This window comes from Triticum urartu, chromosome 4A (genome assembly GCF_056163025.1).
Source record: "Triticum urartu cultivar PI428250 chromosome 4A, HENAU_Tu73, whole genome shotgun sequence".
NCBI lineage: Eukaryota > Viridiplantae > Streptophyta > Magnoliopsida > Poales > Poaceae > Triticum > Triticum urartu.
Window position 1 is genome coordinate 507,900,011 of NC_141876.1, and position 10,270 is coordinate 507,910,280.

The window sequence follows — 10,270 nt, forward strand, 5'->3', positions numbered from 1 at the left end:
CAAGCGAAGACGAGGACGAGCCTCGCAAGCAAAGCACTGGGGAACAGAAGAAATTCCCACCAGAAGTCAAAACAGTAAACGTGTTACACGTAACAAAGGGGAGAAACAAAGAGGCACTCCTAGTGACACATGCCCCAGGGCCTATCACCGCGGAGTTCTGCCACTGGTCGTCCCAACCGATCACCTTTGGCCATCGGGATTACTCGGCAAGTATCCGGCGTGCAGGATGGGCTGCCTTGGTATTGGACCCAATAATTGACGGATACCACTTCACACAAGTCCTGATGGACGGCGGCAGCAGTTTAAACCTGATATACCAGGACACAGTCCGCAAAATGGGGATAGACCCAACAAAAAATAGCCGCATCAATACTACCTTTAAAGGAGTAACGCCAGGCCCAGAGGCCCATTGCACGGGCTCCCTGCTACTAGAGGTTATATTCGGCTTTCCCGATAACTTCCGCAGTGAAAATTTAATGTTCCACATCGCTCCGTTCCAAAGTGGCTATCAAGCACTACTCGGACGCGAAGCTTTCGCTTGCTTTAACGCAATACCACATTACGCTTCTCTCATGCTTAAGATGCCCGGTCCACGTGGCATCATTACAGTAAATGGAAATATTGAGCGCTCCTTGCGTGCGGAAGACCGTGCGGCTGCCTTGGCAGCCGCACACTAAACGGCCTCACCAACTAAAGCATCTGACAGGTCGTTAAGACCACGGACGCGGTTGGACGAGTCCGGCGCAGCTATATGTAATTGATACAGGTTTGATGGCTATACCCCTATTACAATACAAGGGGCTCAACGCGCGCAAACAAGTGACAATTAGGCTCAACTTTACTCATTTTGAACTGTACATGGTTTATTTAGTATAACGTACCTTTTGCACAACTTTTCAATTAAGTTCCTTTCTTTTTCAGATGACCATCGTGCTACACCCGTCTAGAATACGGCACAACGGAGACACAGGCTCAGACGTGCAGCAGGGACCCGTTCCAAGGATTCTTTTTAGATTAAGACCCTGCGTAAACCTTTTTTACTGTCTCTTGTTGATACACATCCCTCGGATTCTCAGTACAATTGAGAAGGATGCTGACGTATTGGCATGTGGCCACGTCAGAATACTGCACGTACCTGGACACCAGGGGCTTATTACAAAGGGCACTGTTTCGACCCGGTTTACAACATAAAGACCGAATACCCTAGGGAGTGTTCGGCGTCGCGAGTTTGGCCTTATATGCATCAGCTCCGAATCATGTCTTTGGTCAAATGTTGGGTTTGCCTGGCTCTTGTGTTTTGCTGCTTTACATTCCGCTCTATCGGCTAAAGCGGCACCAGGAGAACTACTGCGATTGTGCCCTGGTTCATCCGGACGAGCACCTCAGTAGAGAAAGCCGAAAACTGACTGTCATGATATAGCGTGAGACTGGTCAACCACTCGATGACCTAGCGGAATCTTCGGGATTCCTCCTCCTTAACGAAGGGCCGTTTCCCGGCCAGGCATGTACTCGCCCCGAATCCGGACGAGCGCGGAGCCACCAGGGGCTATATAGTAGCCCCACTGTCAAACTCCTCTGGCTAAGTGAAAGTGTTAAAGCATTATCGTCCGGTTTCCTAGTTCGCTGCGCTATCACCTCCTTAATGGACCAAGAGGTTGGATCAAGTGTGAACATGCATCTTCTGCGAACACCCCCGCATTATATGCGTGGGGGCTAAAGCCGACGACTGCCATCTTTCAGGTTATATACATATATACATAAACGGCCGCACAGGAGGCATCATAGCACTTTCGGACAAAAGTATAAATACAGCCTTGATAAATTCAATAAAACATTGTTTGTACAATGGGACTACATGTCACTGGAAAATAATATTCTTCGAGCACTAAGCCTCTATCGAACGAGCGCCTTCAAGGACTTCTTCAAAGTAGTGCTCGGCAGCCACTCGGCCTATGGCCGAACCCTGTGCCACAACAGTGGTGGCCTCCATCTCCGCCCAGTATGTTTTGACACGGGCAAGGGCCATCCGCGAGCCTTCTATGCACGCTGATCTCTTTACAGCATCGATGCGTGGCAGAGCTTCAAGGAATTGTTGCACTAAGCTAAAGTAGCTACTCGGCCTTGGCCCTCCCGGCCACAGGTGATCCACAATGGACCTCATGACAAGTCCGGACAACCAATGGAGCTCGGACCAACCGGTCAATCGCTCATTCAGCAGCAGCGGACGAACTGGAGTGTGAAACTATGACCAGAACAGCTTTTCCACTTCGGGACCTTTCTGATCCTTGAAGTACTCGGCTGCATCAGCAGCACTTACAGCCAAATCCATGTACGCGTCCGCAGAACTCCATAGCCGGTCCAGAGGAGCATACTTCGGATCTCCGAACTTAGTCCGCAACAAGAAAGGCTTCCCAGGCACGATATCTGCAGCTTGATTCAGCTCCTCCTTCGTCGCTCTAATTTTGGAGCGGGCTTCCTTGGCAGCCACCCGGGCCTTCTCCAGGTCCGTCGCCTTCGCCCGGTTTTCCTCTTCAAGAAGCCGGTAACGGTCAGCAGCATCTTTTAAATCCACGACCATTATGGCAATTTTTTCTTTGCTCTCGCAATGTGCGGCCTGTTCGGCCCTTAACTCTTCGACCGTCTGTAAAGCGGCCGCATTGCTACTCCTTGCTTGCTCCTTGGCTCGGGCAAGCTCCGCCCGAAGGGTCTCCACGGTGGCCGCTCCATCTGCAGTCACAACATATTAAAGATACTGGCATCATGCTGCTCTTATTATGTGACGATCACCAGAAAAATCACTCACCCTGTGCCTCATCAAGCCGCTTGTTGACAAGCATGATGTCGGCATCTGCCGCATCCAGTTGCCGCTTTAGTTTGGCAAAACCATCAGTCCGGCTAGCCACCGGAGCTTCAACCACCTGCACATAAAGGTGGTCTGGTTATTACCTGGGACTATGATCCTCTATTTGCCGTCGTTCTCGACGACAACCAGAGTCTTAGGGGCTACTATCTGCATGGGCATACCTAACGTATGCGGTACTATTAAAGGCATACATTATTTTACGTACCTCGAAGCCTTTCAGCAGACACATAAAAGCTTCATGCAAACCGCTTTCGGCGGATGAAATCCTTTCAATTACCGTAGCCATTAGCGTACGATGCGCTTCCGAGACGGCAGCTTTCCCCAGAAGATCCTTCAGCGCGTCCGACCGCACACAGTATGGACCCTTGCTGTCGCTCTCCTCAGGAGCCGGATACTAGGGATGCCGGGAAGCCAAAGGGTTATCCTCTGGCGATATTGGATCCGGAGATACCCTTCGCGACGACACTTCAAGGCCGCCCGCTTCTTGAGCTGGGGAGTCCGGGGGAGGTGTTTCGCTCTCCATCATCTCCGGAAGAAGATCCCCCGAAGATGAACTCTGTCGAGAAGGGCTACGATCCGGACTACAATTTACAAGCATCGGTTATTGTCTTCGGAAGTAAGGTAGGATATCTTCACTATTAAGTACTTTTTGATTACTTACAGCTCGGTAGAGGGCTGATCCCCGCGCTGACATTGTGCGGCAAGAATACCCTCCGAGGCAGGACCCTTTGGCGGAGATTTCTTCTCCCGTTTGTAAACCTTAGTTTTCGGATCTTCAGAGGTAGTCCTCTTCCTTCCCCGGGGAGAGAGAATGTCAGATTCTTCCCCTTGGTTATCCTCCCTCGTGGAGGCGCTCATTCCCTCGATTGGAATAGGTAGCGATGGAAGCCCGCTTTCGCCCTCTTTATTCCCCCCTTCATCTTCCTTTGAGGGCACTAGACAAGGTGCTGACTCGAGCATCTTTTCCAACACCGGATTGTCCAAGCCTTCAGGAAGGGGGGCCGAACACCGGATCATCTTCGCCTTTGTTATCCAGTCCTGGTAAAAGAGCGATTCTCCAGAATTTTGTCATGATAAATAAAAGGACAGTGTGTTCGGCCATGGGATTACTTACTTGGGCAGCGGGGCGGTTGCAGCTCAGGCCCACGTCCTCGGTAGTGTCCGGACACTCTATTTGGGGTCCGAAGAACGATTTGTACATCTCCTCGTGCGTCATGCCGAGGAAATTCTGAATAGTGTGTGGTCCTTCCGGGTTGAATTCCCACATACGGAGGGGCCGACGTTTGCAAGGCTGGACTCGACGAACCAGCATAACTTGCATTACCATAACCAGACTGAAATCTCCCTCGAACAGATCTCAGATATGACTCTGCAGTATTGGCACATCCTTGGCTGGACCCCATCTCAGCCCCATGCTGATCCATGACATCAGTTGTGGTGGAGGGCCCAAGTGAAAGGTGGGGGCAGCTACCCACTTGGCACTTCGGGGAGCTGTGACGTAAAACCACTCCCGTTGCCACAATCCGGACACCTCTGGAAAGGAACCCTTTGGCCATAGAGCACCCCCGCGCGCTGCGTACTACCCCTCGACCATCTTCGGCTTCACATCGAAGGTCTTGAGCCACAGGCCGAAGTGAGGGGTAATGCGGAGGAAGGCCTTACAAACGACAATAAATGCCGAGGTGTGAAGAAGGGAATCCGGGGCCAGATCGTGAAAATCCGGCCTGTAATAGAACATAAGACCCCTAACAAAGGGATCCAGAGTGAGGCCTAGTCCTCGGAGGAAGTGGGAGACAACACAACACTCTCGTTGGGTTCGGGAGTAGGGACGACCTGCCCTCGGGCGGGAAGCCTATGCGAAATTTCGGCGGTCAGATATCTGGCCTCCCTCAACTTCTTGATGTCCTCCTCCGTGACGGAGGAAGGCATCCAACGGCCTTGAAGGTTGGATCCGGACATGATTGAAGGTCTGAAGCACCTGACCTGGGCTTTGGGTGTTAGAACTTGAGGCGGGGGAAGGATTCAATTGAGCACGGGAGGGAAAAAAGAAAAAGCCTTGTCCCTTTATAAAGGGGATGAATATCAGGCATCCTCCTCGTGGCCGTTCGAGACTTACCTAAGATCTAGGAGTCATACCAACAGGCCCGGTTGGGTTACCCACGTATGTATTGATGAGAATCCTGTGATAAGGGGAACATGATCTCTGCTTTGACAAGACGTGTCAAGAAACCGCCTCGCGTTATGTGCGGGGCTGGTTAAAGAAAAACGGTTCAAATAATTACCAGGCCGTGGCGTGATGTCATGCTGCCAAAACTTGTCAGCAGATTAGATTTGTGGAAATATTATTCTCTCTACGGTGGTATGTGGAACTTATTTTGCAGGGTCGGACACTATCCTTGTATTCAAACTCTTCCGTGGTGTATTCGGAGGAGGAACCCGCCTTGCAATGCCGAAGAGAACACTGTGCGCCAGACTCATCGTCATTGAAGCCTGGTTCAGGGGCTACTGAGGGAGTCTTGGATTAGGGGGTCTCCGGACAGCCGGACTATATCCTTTGGCCGGACTGTTGGACTATGAAGATATGAGATTGAAGACTTCGTCCCGTGTCCGGATGGGACTCTACTTGGCGTGGAAGGCAAGCTAGGCAATACGGATATGCATATCTCCTCCTTTGTAACCGACCTTGTGTAACCCTAGCCTCCTCCGGTGTCTATATAAACCGGAGGGTTTTAGTCCGTAGGACAACATACAATCATACCATAGGCTAGCTTCTAGGGTTTAGCCTCTCTGATCTCGTGGTAGATCTACTCTTGTACTACTCATATTATCAAGAACAATCAAGCAGGACGTAGGGTTTTACCTCCATCAAGAGGGCCCGAACCTGGGTAAAACATCATGTTCCCTGCCTCCTATTACCATCCGCCTTAGACGCATAGTTCGGGACCCCCTACCCGAGATTCGTCGGTTTTGACACCGACGGCGGTCATGGATCTTCAACAGGATGGCTTCACGGAGAGATTCAAGTTTCATTCCACTCCTCCCAGGAACGCTCACTTGCGTCGGACTCCCTCACTTGAAGACTCTGACTACTCATCCTCAGCTGCAACTGTCAATGCCAGAGTTATTGATGACGAAGATGATGCTACTTCACCGACTACCACTTCGCCTCAAATCGACACTGCACCAAGTTCGTCTGCACCACCAGACCTCAACGACGACCCTACTGCTTTGCCTACTCCTCATGGGAACGAGTAGAAGCTCTATGTCTTCAAACCTTTTTGGTCCTCACTGACAAAAGGGGGAGAAGCATATGAGTTGATAGTCTTCAAGCGGGTCCATAAGGGTGGTTGCTATACTTTTGCCAAGTGCTTACAACTCTCGCTTTTGATACATTTGGTTCTTTTGAGTTGCAACACTTAAACTTGATGGTCGTCTGCTACCTTTTCTGTCAACTATGTGATGCGATGATAAATTCCGCATGTGTGACGATAAATTCCGCACGAAGTCATTTTGCAGACGTCCATTTATCATTATGCATGTCATTATCTTTTTTATATCTTTTCATGCATGATGAATTGTCTTCATAAGTTGAAGAGGATCTCCATAAGTACAACTTGCCATGTGCATTTGCATTCAAAAGCAAAATACTCATATGCACATCTTCAGGGGGAGCCTTTTGCTACTTATGAAGACAATACCTTAATCCTTTACGATTTCAGTTACTTTTATCCCCGTTGAGAACTTCAGCCAGTTTGTCATCAATCACCAAAAAGGGGGAGATTGTAAGTGCATCTAGTGCCACCCCTAGTTGGTTTTGGAGTATTGACGACAAACCTGGTTGAGGGACTAATGTGTTTGTGAGAATTGCAGGATAACATAGGTAGTAGTCCCTCATTGATTCGGTTTACCTACCGGAGATGACCCTTAAAAATGTGTGAAGACATTGAAGACAATGGTGGTCCGTGAAGAGTTTCACATTGAAGACTATGACATGAGAAGACATCGTATGAAGACTATGGATTGCGAAGACATAGTTGTTTCGTAGTTTCCTTTTCTTCTTTGTTGAGTCATAGGAACCACCGTACTGTTAAGTGGGGTCTAAGTGAACAAAGTCAGAGTGACTGAAGTGATGCTCAACCAAATCCTATGTCTTCGAGCGAAGACAATGAGAGCAAATCTTATCCAGAGCTAGATAAGTCAGCTTTACTTGTAGCACAAGTCAAGCTGCCGCGTGTTTTGAAATCTAACCGTTAGACACGTGTCAGTTCCTTAGTGACCTAGGGTCATTTAGGACAAATTAGGTCGGGTTGCCTCGTGGCTATAAATAGCCCACCCCCTACACCATAAATTGGTGGCTGCTCAGAGTTAGTGCACGACTTTTGTCGTTTGAGAGCAACCCACCTCGAAGCCTTTGAGAGAGAAATCCTTGCGAGGACAAAGCCCTAAACACCCAGAGCCAAAGAGTGTTAGGCATCACTGAAGTCTTTCTGTCTGCGTGATCTGAAGACTTGTTACACTTGAGGACTATGAATCCTCCAGCCGGTGAGGCGTCGCGTTCTAAGCATCCAAGAGTCATTGTGGATCGCCGGTAAACAAAGTCTGTGAAGGTTTGGAAGTCTACCTTGAAGACTTACCAGCGTGATTGGGCGAGGACTGTGTGTCCTTAGCTCAAGGGGAATAAGGTGAAGACGTGGTCTTCTGAGTTGAATCTCAGCCTCCCTAACCAGACGTACAGTTGTCACAGCAACTCGAACTGGTCCAACAAATACCTGTCCTCACCAAGCAACTGGTTCTATCCTTACCTCTCTCTTTACTTACCGTTTGTCTTCATGAAGTCATTGCCTGCTTGCATGATATGATTGACTTCACTATGTGAAGACTGTTGTTAATTGGTTTCATACTTTCTTCCATCTTGATCCATACTACCTAGTTGCTCATAGTCTTCGTGCTTTCACTTCATTGCTTACTTGACTATGGCATGTCTAGTGTAGTCTACCTTCCGCTGCATATCGATAGGTTCATTTCTACTGTTTGTCTTCAAAGCCCCCGTGTTTTGAAGACTTCCATAAAAATCGCCTATTCACCCCCCACTAGTCGATAACTAGCACTTTCACTCACTCGCACCGAGTGGCCCCGTCGCCGCCGTCCACCGCTCGCATAGCCACCGGCCTCCCCTACGCCCCTAGACACGCCCCTGAGCTCCACTAAGACGCCCTCGTCCTCTCCACCGAGTCATGCAACGCTGGGTGCCCGGGAACGCCGCCACCACCGCCGTCTTCAACTCTGGCCTCCGAGATCGCCGGCAATGCCCCGACGGCGTCCGACCTTCCCCGAGCCCACTGAGACTCATGCTGCAACCGCTGTGAGCTCACGGACCGACCCCCTCCTCCCCTGCTCGTGCTCATACTCTAGCTCACGGACTGACGCCATCGTGAATGTCGCCGTCGTCGTTACGGCCGGCGAACGCCGCGTATGAGCACCCGGTCGAGTTCCTGCCGCCCCGTAGCTTCTGCCCGTGCTCTTCGTTCGCTCTAAATCGAGCTGCAGCCCCGTGCCCGTGCACCACCGAACTCCGGCCGGCGCCCAGCTCGACGCCACCGCTGCTTCGGTCCACCTTGCTCCCTCCCATGGCCACCGCTAGATGCGCGCGTGCGCCAGCAACCCATAGCCGCAAACTGCGCTCGAAACCGTCCCCTGTAGCACCTTCCCATGGCATCTCCGTCGTCGGTTTTGGTCGCCGTCGGCCGAACTCCGGCGAAGCCGATGTGGCACACTTAATTAGCACTAATGACCCTGCTAAACACGTCTTGAGCCACTGCCATGTGGGCCCCTATGCCTGTTTAGGTTAATTTAATCTCTGTTTAGATTAGTTCATAACCCAGTGGGACCCACGCGTCAGTTTTGACCATGCTGACATGGCTGTTGACCAAGCCCACCTATCTGTGACTCTAGCTAGCGCTGTCTCACTGACCTACGGGTCCCACCGCTCAGGTTTGACCCGAGGCAGCCCTGTTGACCATGCTGACGTCACCCTGACGCATTGCTGATGCAATAACTCATTCTCTGGATTAGTTTGAATTTAGATTAACCAGGAAAATCCAGAAAAATGTTTAGAACTTCTAAAATTCATAGAAATTCAACCGTAACTCCAAATGAAATAATTTATATATATGAAAAATTATCGGAAAAATCCAATCTATCCATCTGTACTATTTCTATGCATGTTGGAAAAACTTAAAGTTTCTGAATTGGACAAAACAAATAAATGGCATTTAAATAACCACATGTGGAGTTTGAATTTGAACCTTTGGTTCGAACCAACTTCATTTAATCTGATTGCTAGTTGCATTAGCTCAAATCACAGCATATTGCCATGTCACATTCATGCATCATATTGTTGCATCGCATTGATTGTGTTCTTCCTTGTTTGCCGGTAATTGCCCCCTCTCAATAGACGACGTTTCGACGATGAGTTTGATGACACCGATGAAGAACTATACTATCTTCAGAAGTGCCAGGCAAGCAAAACCCCCTTGTTCATTCTGATACAATCCCACTCTCTCGCTCTTGCTCTCTTTTACTGCATTAGGACAACCATGTTTCAACTGTTACACGCTGCGGTAGTTGAACCCCTTTCCTCTGCATGACCTGTCATTGCCACAGTAAATAGATGAAACCCCTGCAGGGTTAACATCATCTATTCGAGTAGCCGTGTCCACGGTAAAGGACTTCTGGGTTGCCTGTACAGTTCATAGACAAGTGAAAGTGGATACTCTAAAATGCGCAAGATAAGCGTGAGTGCTATGGACGGCGTTCTCGTAGGGAGACGGGAGCGAATCCATAGTGGAGTATTGATATGGTGAATATGTGGACTCATGTGCGCCACCTCAAAGAGTTACTCGTAGTCGTAGTTCAGGATAGCCACCGAGTCAAAGCTGGCTTGCTGCAGTTAAACTCCACCACCCCCTTTGTTGATACTGATGCATATGTAGCTAGCTCTGATGTAAGTCTTGCTGGGTACATTTGTACTCACGTTTGCTTAATTTATGTTTTTGAACAAAGACTTCAGTCTCGCTAATAGTTCCGCGTGGACTTCGACGTTTAGCTTGTTACCTCAGCTACGATCTTGTGCCCTCGGCAGGGTCTTGTAGACAGTCAGGTTTCTTAGCCTTTTTCTTTTGTAGTTGTTTGTACTCAGACAAGATAAGCTTCCGCATGTGCTTGTTGCTTGTATGACTTGAATGCTGGGTCATCAGACCCATGTTTGTAATATCTGGCTCTTCGGAGCCTAATGAATAAATACTTTGAGTTTGTAGAGTTTTGTTGTGATGCCATGTTGTATTTACACATATCGGGCATATTGTGTGTATGATTGAAATGCTTGGTATGTGTGGGATCCGATAACCT